This window comes from Macrotis lagotis, chromosome X (genome assembly GCF_037893015.1).
Source record: "Macrotis lagotis isolate mMagLag1 chromosome X, bilby.v1.9.chrom.fasta, whole genome shotgun sequence".
In the NCBI taxonomy this organism is placed as follows: domain Eukaryota; kingdom Metazoa; phylum Chordata; class Mammalia; order Peramelemorphia; family Peramelidae; genus Macrotis; species Macrotis lagotis.
Genome location: NC_133666.1, coordinates 563,369,904 through 563,383,680, shown reverse-complemented (window position 1 = coordinate 563,383,680; position 13,777 = coordinate 563,369,904). Strand labels below are relative to the sequence as shown.

General features: G+C 36.3%; 1 protein-coding gene and 1 long non-coding RNA gene across 6 annotated transcripts in view; one reads left to right on the top strand and one right to left on the bottom strand.

Moving 5' to 3' along the window:
* Nucleotides 1-13,777, bottom strand: part of OXR1 (oxidation resistance 1) — a 567,726-nt gene that overhangs the window by 282,030 nt on the left and 271,919 nt on the right. The window lies entirely within an intron of this gene.
* The window catches only part of LOC141498094 (uncharacterized), a 67,056-nt gene that overhangs the window by 25,795 nt on the left and 27,484 nt on the right, over nucleotides 1-13,777 (top strand). Inside the window, exon 2 of one of the 2 annotated variants that reach the window (XR_012471555.1) lies at nucleotides 982-1,068. This is a non-coding gene — a long non-coding RNA (uncharacterized LOC141498094). Of the gene's footprint in view, nucleotides 1-981; nucleotides 1,073-13,777 lie in introns of both variants that reach the window. The other variant, XR_012471554.1, reaches the window with a different exon arrangement.

The window sequence follows — 13,777 nt, the reverse complement described above, 5'->3', positions numbered from 1 at the left end:
TATTCTATAATATTTCCTCCTACATTGGTGGCAAAATCCAGACCTTTTATAGGACAAATTCTATTCTAGATCTTCTGGTCATGAATATTCTTTCAGGATACCTCATCTTTTTAGGGGAAAAACTAATTTTAAATCAATTAAGTATTTCTCTGCTATAGCAGAAGTCTTCTATCTCAATCTAGGCATATGTCCTATTAATAATTGTACTTTTCTCCAAAATCTAGTATTTTTACTAGAGTAGACAATGGAGAAGAGAGGAGTACCTCATATTCTAATTTGAAGTAGCTACGAAATAAAGATATTGATAAACAGCCATAACACTGAATCCTTCCTCCTTCACCCTTATAAGGGTAGATGATATGACATGTTTCAAAAGGTTACTTTAATTGGAGTATAAAATCACAAAAACTAGAGGAGATAAGGAATTACTATTAAGAAACACCCCAGTCAGGTTTACTCTCCAGAGTTATTCTAGGGCAGCTAGTATACAATGAGTAGAGTATTGTACATTTGGAGTCAGGCAGTATTGAGCTCAAATTGAGCTTCACAATCCAACAGTTTGGCCTTTAGGTAAGTCCCTTAACATTTCTCAGTCTCAATTTCCTCCTTGTATAATGATAATGAATAGTACCTACCTATGGGGTTGTTGTGAGCATCAAATGTTTAACCTTAATATGATAATATAAATCTAGTTTTTATTATTTTAATCTTTATTCTTATTATTACTAATAATACTAATTACTATCACTGCATTTTATTCAACTCCATCAATTTTTTTGTACAGCCTGCAATTTTAAAATTTATTTCTACCCCACCCCAACAATTTTACTTTGTGAATGTACAAAAGCAGAGTAGTAGTCCAGATTTGTCCAACAAGCTTTAGTTTTCTGATTCCTGAAGATCATCCCCTTGTTCATGTTATTCTTTATTTGTAACCAATTTAACATACACAACTCCTTCCTCCCTCACCCCCTACTCCAGTAAATATACCAAGATTGAAAATGGTCAAGAGCAATCCCCAGCAATCGGCACAGTCATACCAGGATGGACTTGGACAATACAGCACATGTAGGTAAAATACTTTTATATTTTCAACTGATTCCTCTCTACTACCCAAGTCTTCTTCAAATTGTGGAAAGTTCTCTTCACCATCAGGAAAACTTGAAGATTCTATACATTCCCCTGTTATTTCTTCTATTCCATACTTACCATGCAGAAAGAATCCGACAGAGTTATAGATTTATAAAGGATATATATGACATAAATATGTAGATAAAGAGGTATGTATATGTATATGGGTGGACATGTATTTATAAATGTATATATGTCTGTATATGTGACTCTTCATGACCCAATTTTCACATTTTCTTGGTAAAGCATGACTAATCATTTTCTTCTCCAGCTCATTTTACAGTTGAGCAAACTGAGGCAAATAAGGTTAAGTGACTTGTCCAGGGTGACACAGCCAGTAAGAGTCTGATTTGAAATGTGAAATTTGAACTCAGGAAGATAAATCTTTCTAATTTCAAGACTGATGCTGTATCCATTGCACATTCAGCTATCCAAGGAACTAGTCTATGTTCCTTCTGTACTATTTGCAGTCTGTTGATTTGTGCCTTCAGTTGAAATCTCCCCCTTCAATTATCTCTGAGCAAAAGGTTTTCCTTCTTTAATCTTCCCTTATCATGTATTCAAATTCTTAATAATTTTTAAACTCTTTCTAATTATTTTCCAGTGTTTCCCCCCCCCCCGTCAATAGTTCAAAGCAGACACATGAAGTCTTACTGCAGTTTTATGCTATCAAAGATTAAAACTGCAGGAAATGCTTTGGGCACACTTTGTATGAACACTGAACTCAATCTTAAAACCAGCTTCATTTTGCCATTTTGCAATGCATTGATTGGAGTCAAAAGCAGGTAAAGGCAAGTTCTACTTCTCTTTGGCACTTGATGAGACCTGATATCATATCAAGATTTATAAAATGCTTCACATACATTCTCATTTTATCTTCCAAATAACCCCATGAAAAAGATTTGATTGTTATTTCTATTTTATAAATGTGTTTTAGAGAGTCTAAATAATTTTCTTAAGGTCCTACAGCTAGTTAATATGTGAGATTGAATTCAAAGAAAGTGTTCTTGATTCCCCTTCCAGTATACTTATCCATCCAAATTCAGCTGCAGTTAATTTACTAGCTGTGTGTTTCTGGGCAAGTCATTTAATCTCTGTCTGCCTCAGTTTTCTCAATAATAAAAATGGGGATAATAAAAGTAACTGCTTCACAGACTGCTATAAGGATAAAATGAGGAAATATTTATATACCACTTTGCAAACTTTTATAAAAGGCTATATAAATATTTGTTCTGAATGATGATAATAATGATGAAAATGAGGATGATGGTGATGCTGATATCATGCTTCCTCTTGCAAATTCATTGGGTAACTTTAGGCATCCAATTTCACCTCTCTTGGTCCCAGTTTCCTCTTTCCAAATGATCTCCAAAGTCCTTTCTATCTCTGACATTCTGTAATTAATACAGGAACATAAAAGAAAAAGCATTCTTTCCCTTTTTTTTATTCACATTCCCCAAGAATGTGAATTTTAAATTTGAAATGATGTTCTTGATTTCCTCAGATGCCTATGCCAACCCCAGGATTCTCAAACAATAATCAGTTCTGCTGATACCCCAACTAGATGTGAGCAGCTGGACAAGCTAATCAAATCTCAGATATATAAATGTAATATGATATATTTTGAATTAGTTCCCTAATTAATGAATAATGCTAGTACATATTATACATACTGGATCAAGTAAACATAAAAATTGATAACCCTATTCCTTCTGTTGTAAACTGGCACTGCATACCTTTGAAAAATTTCCCCCATTCATTCTAAAAGCAGGTATATGAATTTACAAAAGGATAGCCAGTCATATAAAAACACCAATGATATCTTTTGTAATCTGAAAACCTGGTTGGTGATGTTGCTATCTCATTTGAATCAGCAGGCTTTAGAAGACCAGGACAGCCAGTTCTTTCCCCACTGGGTATGGGAGGCACAGAGTCCATTGTTTGGTTTGCAGCTGTAACTTTAGTTTGCATAAAGTACTACTATTCTCAGCAGCTTTGTCTCTTTTCCTTATGGGTTTGTGTGATTCTTATGCTTAGAAATAGCCTTTGCCAAGGATCTTATTAAAAAGTAGAAAAGATGCCAAGATTGCAAGATTTTCAGAGCTGGATACAGTGGCTGTTGCAGAAATTTCACATTACTCAAGACAAACAAGACTTTTGAGACCAAAAGCCTACTAATTTTCACGTTTAAAATTAAGGGCTTTTGTCCCCCCTCCTGTGAAGCTTGACATTAAGTCAGAAGATTAAAACAAAACAAAAAACTCAAACGCCCAAAACACAAAATCTGTTAAAACTGCTTTACAAAGTTCAATAGCAGAAGAAACAACAGATTAGAAACATATCCATTAAACCAAGACAACAAATCCCTCTGCAAGAAAAATATGTCAGATTATAACCTAATTTATCATTGCCTTTTTCCAGGGTGAAACTTTCCTAAATCATAGAAACAAGTAGAATAAAATTCTCCCTCTGCCCTTGAGGATTACCTTAAAGACAAAAGATTCAATGGAAATGCCAATTTGTGTTTGAAGAATCAGTATTGATAATCATCAATTTACCAAAAAGTAGTATTGTGCAAGCACTGGAGATTCAAAGACAAAAAAGAAACAATTCTTGTCCTCAAGGAGTTGTCATTCTATTGAGAAACAGATAGTAGAATAAATAAAATGTGAAAAACATCACTACATTGGGCATTGATGAGGAGGTTGTAGTAAGAGGGGAATGAGCAAAGATTTTATGAAGAAAGTGGTCCTTAAGCTGAGACTAAAAGGAACATCAAGGATTATAAGAAGTACAAGTAAGGAAGAACTGCATTCAAGACATGTGGGATAGCCAGTGCAAAGACTAGGTGACAGGAGATGGAGTATAATATGTAAGGCCGGTTTGGCTAAACCATAAAAGGAAGTAATGAATAATAAGGCTGCAAAGGTAGCTTGAAATCATGTAGGGAGGGCTTTAAATGCCAAAGAGAGGAGTTTGTTCAATAATATCAGAGGTACTAGGGAGTCATCGAAGTTTCTACAGGCCAGAAATGGCATAGATAGACCTGTGCTTTAGACAAATCTCTCTGGCAGTTGGAGGGTTGATGTATTAGAAAGGGGAGAAATTCAAGGATGGTAGATCAATTATGAGGCTATTGTGGGAGTCTATATGAGGACCTGAACTAAGAGCATGACCATTTGAGCCTAAAGAAGAGGATGAATACAAGTGATATTGTGATGACAGAAATGACTAGAACTAGCAACTGGTTGGAGAGGGAGCTAATGACTTTGTCACTCAACCGATACCGCTTTCTCCAAAGCTATTTAGTGATTTATTAATTGCTAAATCTGCTAGTTTTGTCTCAGTATTCATCTTCTTAACCTCTACTTCCCTCCCCAGATGGCTTCTTTACCTATAGACTTTGTCATCATGACTCAGTGGCTCTCTCATCTTGGAACTTCCCTCATTACCCAAGTTCTTCTAAACCTGCAACCCCCCCCATTATATTGACTCCCTCCAAATTCTTCATTTTCTTTCAGCTCTTCTGACTAATTTTGATTTCATGAACCTCATGTTCATGTACAGTGTATTATTTTCTGGCAATTGCTATCTCCCTTTCAGCTTCCATTTCTGTATTGTCTTCCCTCATGAGATTATAAGCAACTTGAGGCCAGGGATTGTCTTTCTTTTTTCTTATTCATATATACCTCAAACTAAATACAGTGTCTTACACATTAATAAATACTTATAGACTATTGGCTCCATTGATGAGTACCTTTGGGAGCATCCATTTTAAGGGTGGGCACTGCCAGACATGCTTCATTCCTTTCCCAAAGAGTGCCAACATTCCCCCCCTACCCCTACCTCTAGCTCCCTGTTTTTGCCTTGTCTTTCCTCCTTGGGGCAGGGACAGTCCTTTCTGCAGAAGCTGCTAGACAGAGTTATGCTCTCTCTTTTGTTTATACATAATAAGAAAGAATTATGGGGGAGAACACTGGGAAGTACTCATGGGATAAAAGACAAAAAAATGAATAAAATATTTAAAAAGAAAAATGCTGCATTTTTTAAGCAGCTTTTGTAAAACACTTATGAAGGTCACATCTTTCCACAAAAAAACAGGATCTGCTTCCTGCCAAACAGAAAATACTAAGCAAAGGACCCAGGGATATTTGTTTTCCTATTAAACTCAATTTAATTGTTTCCATGTGATGTTCTCCAAAGGATACGATACAAAATGACAAATGACAAAAGCAAACATCAATATTCTTGAGACACCATTGGATGATAGACTTAGAACTAGAAGGGACCTTGATGTCAGCTATTAAAAATCATTTTTTTAAAAAAATAAAGAACATTATGAAGAGGGAGGGAGCTCTGGATTAAATATAGATGAAATTTAGAATCCTTTAGAATCCTTCATCTTGGAAGTTAGATAATATAAGTACTTGAACAGTACACACACACACACACACACAAACACACACACATCACTGGTTTTTGAGTCAAGGTTATTTCTATCTAAGATTGTATTCCTGTATTTAATCATCTCTAACTTAAAAGGCTAATATTTTCTTCTGGACCCTATCTCTTTTAATTTTTTTTTAATTCTTGTCTTTTGTCACAAAGTAATCTAAGTTTTTAAAAATATCTAGTTTTTTCCTCCCATATTCAGACTCCCCCTTGCCCCATGAAAAACAATATAGAGATGCAGGTTTTGCTGTAATCATTCCACACTCCATATTCCTTTCCCAAACACCACTCTACTCTTGCTCAAAAGTTTGTGTCTCAGTTCATCCAGAAAGAAAAATGCTAGCCTATGTTTCCAGGTCTGAAAGAATCAGGTCAGGTCTCATAGCAATTAGGCAAGAAGTTTAGCAAACGATTTCCCTTCTGGTTTGTTTTTCATGGGGATATGTATGATAGTTACCTGTAGTTACTTGTACTGTTCCAGACTTTCCAGGTTATGGTCTAGTTCTCACCTTGACAGATTCTCTTCCCATTTCTCCCCTCCCCCCATTTGTCATATGCTTGAATCAAATTAGATGATACAGTATCCCTGTACATGCCCTGTATTTTCCTACCTCCACTCCTTTGCTCATGCTATTCAGTCCTTCTGAACTGTCTTCTACTTGTCCAGGAAGGCCTTGGCCTCCTTCATGATGTTTCCCTTATCAATCTTTCTTTTGCTGTTCCATAGTATGATGAATCTAAAATGTATTTATATTGCCATATAAAAAACTTTGAGTGAATACATATACATATATAAAATTTTATCATTTAATTTTATCTATAATGTCAAATGCTAGCATAACACTCTTTATAGCAGATATTCAATAGGTAAGAAAGAACAAAGGAATAAAAAGAGGGGAAAAGAAAGGAAGGAAGGAAGAAAGAAAAAGGAGGGAAGGAGGATGAAGCAAGAAAGGCAGGAAAGAAGGAAGGAATTAACAGAGGAGAGAGAGAATAAGAAAAAGGGAGGAAGAAAGAAAAGAAAAATATTATTAAATGTTTACTATGCTGCTAGAAACCATGCTAGATATATAACATATATACACATATTTAATATATGTACATACATATACAAAGATACTCTCTTATAATATATTTACATATATGTGAAAAAGTAAGATACTCTGATCAAATGGAAATTGCATTCTTATATAATGAATTAATTGTATGTCTCTGCTATAGGCAGTTAATAGTTTTTGATCATGTATCTAATGATTACAAATGAGATATAGACAATATAGATACAAAATTCACTGACAAATGGTAGCTGAGTCAAAGTCAATTTTTCATAACCAAATAGACTCATTTGGATCCACAGTTTTTTATGTTAATTGTAAGTGGGAAATTAAACATTGCCAATAGTACTTTCCTGCTTTAAAAATCAGTTTGTGCTTTGGGAGTACTTAAATATTTATTTTTGATAATAGTACTTCTATCAAAATCTTTTCCTGTTTATATTTAACGTATTTCTTTGGCTGCTTGTTTATGGATATTTTAGTTTACATGTAGGATATGTGAAGAAGCGAGTTTTCAATTTGTTTTTTTTTACTAGATTACAGTTTTTAACATTTATGTTGGATATGTAAATGTCAGAAAACATTCAAATAAGGCTTGTTTAAAACAGGGAATTAGGAAAATTGTATTCTACACTCAGCTTTGCCACTAAATAGTTATATGATTCTGGGAAAGTTACAATTCCTTTGGTTCTCACTCAGTTTCTTCTGCAAAACTGAAAGCCTTGTCCAGATCTCTCAAGTCACTTTTTTTAATTTATTTTTTATTCTCATTTTGTACAAATTTTTTTCACATTAATAAAATATTCTTGTTTACAAGTAAACAAAATACCCCTCCCCCCATGAATATAGATAGACTTGCTTGGGCGAAAAAAAGTAAAGGGGAGAGAAAAAATTAAAATTAAAAAAAATAATAGTAATAATTGTAGGTATGGCCAGGTGGCACAATGGACGAAGCACCAGCCCTGGAGCCACGAGCAACCGAGCCCACATCCAGCCCCATAGACCCAACAATCACCCAGCCGTGTGACACGCAAGCCACCCGATCCCCACTGCCCTGCAAAAACCAAAAAGAAAAAAAAAAGACCCAAAATAAAATAAAATAGTAATAATAGTAGGGGTGGCTGGGTGGCAGACAGAGCATTGGCCCTTGAGCCAGGAGCACCAGGGTCCAAATCCGGGCCCAGACACCCAAAGATCACCCTGCTATGTGACCCCAAGCAGGCCACCCAGCCCCACTTGCCCTGCACCCTCCCCCAAATAATAATAACAAAAAATGTGCTTCAGTCTTTGTTCCAACACCATCAACTCTGTCACAGGTGGATCACATTCTTTATGATAAGTCCATCACAAAAGTTATTTCCATATTTTCCCACTGTTGCCATTGCTGATCACAACTCCCTCCTTCCTTATTTCTCCACTACCATGTACTATATTTTCTCTCTCCTTTCATTCTGACTCTGCTGTAGGGTCGCTGAGTGGCACAGCAGACAGATCCCTGGTCCTGGGGCCAAGAAGCCCTGAGCCCCCATACCACCCCTTAGGCCCAGAATCCACCTGGCCCTGTGGTCCTGGGCAGATCTTCCCATCCCAGCCCCTTGCAAGAAGTAAAAAAGAAAATGTGTTATATCTGACCACTGTCCCCCCATGGTCCATCCTCTCCTCCTTTATTCACATCCCCACCCCTTCCCCCTGCTCCCCCCTCCTTCTTACTCCAGATGTCTATACCCCATTGAGTATATTTGCTGTTTCTTCTCCCAGCCATCTCTGATGAGAGCAAAGGTTCCCTCATTCCCCCTTGCCTCCCCCTTTCCATATCACTGCAATAGCTCATTGTAATAAAGAAAAATCTTATTATATGAAATATCTTGGCCAATCCCCCCTCTCCTTTTTCTTTCTCCCATTCCATTTCCCTTTCATTCTATTGACTCCATTTTTACACCATATTTTATCTTCAAATTCAGCTTTCTCCTGTGCTTCAACTATAAAAACTCCCTCTACCTGCTCTATTAACTGAGAAGGTTCATATGAATATTATCAGTATCATTTTTCTATACATGCAGTTCATCCTCATTAAGTCCCTCATATTTCCCCCCTCTCCTCCAATCTCCATGCTTCACCTGAGTCCTGTATCTGAAGATCAAACCTTCTGTTCAGCTCTGGCCATTCCAAAAGGAACCTTTGAAATTCCCCTGGTTCATTGAAAGTCCATCTTTTTCCCTGGAAGAGGATATTCAGCCTTGCTGGGTAGTTCATTCTTGGCTGCATTCTAAGCTCTTTTGCCTTCCGGTATATTGTATTCCAAGCCCTATGAGCTTCCAATGTAGTTGCTGCTAAGTCCTGTGTGATCCTGACTGCAGCTCCACGATATTTGAACTGTGTCCTTCTGGCTGCTTGTAATATTTTCTCTTTGACTTGGGAGTTCTGGAACTTGGCTATAATATTCCTGGGGGTTGGTTTTTTGGGATCTTTTTCTCGGGGGGATCTGTGGATTCTCTCCATTTCTATTTTGCCCTCTGCTTCTAGAATATCAGGGCAATTTTCCTGTAGTAATTCTTTGAAAATGATGTAAAGGCTCTTTTCCTGATCATGACTTTCAGGTATTCCAATAATTTTTAAATTATCTTTCCTAAGTCTGTTTTCCATATCAGTTGTTTTTTCAATGAGATATTTCACATTTTTCTTCTAATTTTTCATTTTTTTGGTTTTGAAGTATTGATTCCTGATTTCTGGTAAATTCATCAATCTCCCTGAATTCTATTCTTTGTCTGAAGGATTTGTTCTCCTCAGAGAGTTTTCTTATCTCTTTTTCCATCTGGCCAATTTTGCTTTTTAAAGCATTCTTCTCCTCAATAACTTTTTGAACTGTTTTATCCATTTGACCTAAGCTGGTTTTTAGCATGCTATTTTCTTCAGCATTTTTTTGGATTTCCTTGACTAAGCTGCTGACTTCATTTTCATGTTTTTCCTGCATCTCTCTCCTTTCTTTTCCCAGTTTTTCTTCCAACTCCCTCATTTGATTTTCAAAGTCTTTTTTGAGCTCTATCATAGCCTGAGCCCAATTTCTGTTTTTCTTGGAGTCTTTAGATGCAGGAAGAGCTTGTGCTTCCTCATCTTCAGACTATTTTGATCCTTCTTGGGCTAATATGCAAAATATTTCTCAATGGTGTTTCTCTTATTTATCTGCTTGCTCATTTTTCCCAGCCTGAGCTTGGTTTGGGGGTGCTCCCTGAGCTTTTGGGATACTCCCACAAGGGTCTCAGTGTGTGAGGCTCTGTCCTCCCTCCTGGTCTGTGAATGACCACAAGCGCACCCCTCTGCCACGGGGCTGAGGTGGGGGGGTCCCTGCTGTTCTATTGGGGGGGGGGCCTAGACTGAAATCAGGATCTGAATGTGTTCAGAGCCCCACAGTCCTTTTCCAGGGGCAGAGGACAGAGCTCTGCAGTCTCTCTTCACTCCCCTCCCTCAACTCAATGGGCTCATGCCTTGGAGGCTCTGCCTGCTTCAGTTTCCTGGATCAGGGCTGGGGAAAGACCAAGCTGCTTGCTGTGTGCCCTGAGGGCTGGGCTCCACGTGCTCCCTCTGGCAGAGTTCCCCAGCTGTTCCCCCACTTTGTGCCTGGTGCTCCCCGGGGTGCAGCTCAGGGGACTCCCCCGCTGCTGTGAGCCAGGGCTCCCAGCGCCCTGGGGCTGCCTCAGGGAGGCTGAAGTTCTTTCGCTCTGGGGGGCCACCCCTCCGGCGGCGCCCCTCTGACCCCGACCCGGGGAGTAGAGCTTTTCTGCTCTTTTCCAGGTTACCTTGAGTAGGAGAACTGCCTCACTGGTTCCCTTTGTGGGTTCTGTCTCTCAAAAGTTTAGAGTCCTTAGTTTATGTGTTTTTGTCAGAGAGCTCCTAAGACTCAATCCCTTCATGTCGCCATCTTGGCTCCGCCCCCTCTCTCAAGTCACTTGATCAAACTCTAAAATATGATTCAAATGTGACTATCACAGATTTATGTAAAATTGATGTTTCTAAATTCTTAGAATGTTTTCCCTCTTCCTTTATTTCTGCCAAATAATATAGGAAAAATATAATTTTGAACAACTGAAGACTTTTTAATTTATGGCAAGATAATGAAAATTTAATAACTACAGGGTGACAAGTTCATACTTTATCTGAAAAGACATCAAAGAAAAAGACATATTAAAAACTTTAAAGCATTTGATTCAAAAAAGACTGATATTCTAATATAATTAATTAGTCCTTAGAAAATAATACTAATGTTCATTAGATTTTAGTTTTTTTAAGATTTGCAAAATATTTTACAAATATTATCTTACTTGAATTTTACAAAAACTGAGATTTTGCACATGAAGAAACTAAGACAGATCGAGGTTAAGTAACTTGTCCAGGATTTCACATCTGGTAAGTATCTGAGACAGGATTTGAACTCATGTCTTTTTGACTCCAAGTCCAGTAAACAGCAGTAGCAGCATGACACTTAGATGCTTTAATAAGGGAGTATTTTGCTCTAAATACTTGAATTTTTTTCATAGTGGCAAAAAGGATGCTGAAATCTTGTATTTTCTATCCTTTAGCAATGACTGCAAAGTATTACTGTTAAGATATAATGGTATGCTCCCAAATTTTTGAAAAACTTTACTGTTTCCCTTCTCATGTCTCTTTAAGTATGTCAGATAGAGGTAGAGATCACAGATATATATGTGTATGTATCTATCTATATCTATACATACATCCACATATAAGTTATTTTCAAAAAAATTTTGAATGATACAATAGGTAGTGTGGTATAGTGGATAAAGAGATCTCTTTAGAACCAGCCTGAGTCTAAATCTTGCCTCTGACATATTTCACTGTTGTATGACCCTGGGTAAGCTATTTAATTTCTCAATGTTGTAGGAAATTCCTTAAATCTATAAGTTATAGAGAATCTGTTGATCTAGTGGGTAGATGAGAGCTTCCTACTTTAGTGAAAGGATGTTCCAGGCACTATATGCTAACCACTGATAGTACTAATAAGGAAAAAACTAAGGTCCCTCCCTTAAAGAAGTTTATGATTTAATGGCAGAGGGGGGAGGAAGCTAAAAGTAATGGGGGAATAGGGAGGCCACATAGAAATACCCATAGGATGCTCCATGGAATCAAAACCAAGCAAGCCTGCTGATGGAGAACAGAGAGTTATACCTGGAAAGTTCTGAAAGCTCAAAGCTCTCTATAAGGGAAGGTTTTGAGGAGGAATTGACTTTTCCATTTTCCAGCCTTGCAGTTGGACTGAGAATCCTAAGAACTAATCCTTCACTATTTTCAAAACTGTGTAGCTCCAGTAGTGGATCTCCTCTGCATATACTTGATATATATTGCTCTCCCTATCTCTGGTTTCTTTTTATTTATTTATTCTTTTTTTGTACAAATGATGTTTTTTTATACATTACTAAAATATTCTTGTTTAAGAGTAAACATAGTACCCCTCCCCCCAAAAAACTTATCTGTTTTCTTTGATGCAGTTTCTATTTCTTTTTTTTTTTTTTTAGATTTTTTTCAAGGCAATGGGGTTAAGTGGCTTGCCAAAGGCCACATGGCTAGGTAATTATTAAGTGTCTGAGGTCAGATTTGAACCCAGGTACTCCTGACTCCAAGGCAGGTGCTCTATTCACTGTACCACCTAGCCACCCGCATTTTCTATTTCTTAATGCAGCATAACTAGAACCGTGATGTTAGATTCCAATTGTGGCAACTCCACTCTCATTGAAAGAGAAAAGCATTTGCTATAGAAAAATTATCATATATTTATTTTATTTTCCATTTGTTCATGGTTTTCCTTCCAATTTCATCCATGAATGCTCAAAGGATGATATTGCTTAATTAGGTCTTGTCAAATTTTATGTATGGGCATACCTCAGAGATATGGCAAATTTAGTTCCAGACCACCAATAAAATTATTATTGCAATAAAGTAGATCACATTAATTTTTTGATTTCTCAGTACATATAAAAATTATGTTGGGACCCTACTGTAGTCCATGCAGTATGCAATAGTATTATATCTAAAATATATATATATATATATATATATATATATACATATATATATATATATATACTTTAAATTAAAAAAATCTTTATTGCTAAAAAATGTAACCATTGACTGAATCTTTAATTAGTTATATTTTTTTTTTCTGGTGGAAGGTCTTGTCTCAATATTGGTAGCTGCTGATTGACTAGGTTGCTGAAGGTTGAGATGACTGTGGCAATTTCTTAAAATAAGACAATAAATTTTGTCATATTAATTGACACTTCCTTTCACTTAACCACCAAAAGGTCATTGTAGGGTTATTAATTGGCCTAATTTCAATATTGGTTCACAGTGTAACTTAGTGAATAAAGAAGGAATGAGTTCAAGTCTCACATCTAATATACTCTGGCTATATGGGCAGATTATTTAATCTCTTAGTGTTCTGAGAAACTCCCTAAATTTTTAAGTTATATATAGTTGAATGTTGTTTCTAAAATAAAAATCTAAATCTTATATCTATATTTGTATATATTAAATCCAAGAACATACCAACCTGCATTGATAGAAGGAATTTTCTCATCTGGAAATTTCTTATACAAATTAAATCTTGAGTCTGTTTTCTATCTAAACAGATAGAACTGTATTGAAGGAATTGATTTTGAAGGACTGATCTTACTGTGGAACTTAATCATGATGAGGAAGGAAATAAGCATTTTTGCACATTCACTATGTATCAGTAACTGTGCTAATCATTTTTTACAAATATTATCTCATTTGTTCCTCACAACAACCCTACAAGGTAGGTTCTGTAATTATCCCCATTTTACAGTTGAGGAAACTGAGGCAAAAAGAGGTTACGTGATCTGCTCAAGATTACACAGTAACATATCTGAAGTCAAATTTGAACTTAGATCTTCCTGACTCTATTCACTCTATTCACTGTATCACTACCTGCCTGTAATGCACTATCAATTATTATTGTGACAGTTGATTACACTAACTTTATATGAAGTGTAGTATAAATAAGTCTATTTTTAATGATATGAAACATCAACCTTTTTCATTAAGGAAGTTTTTAATGATATTTTTATTATCCTATTATTATTATGAAGGTTCAAAATACTAGGTTA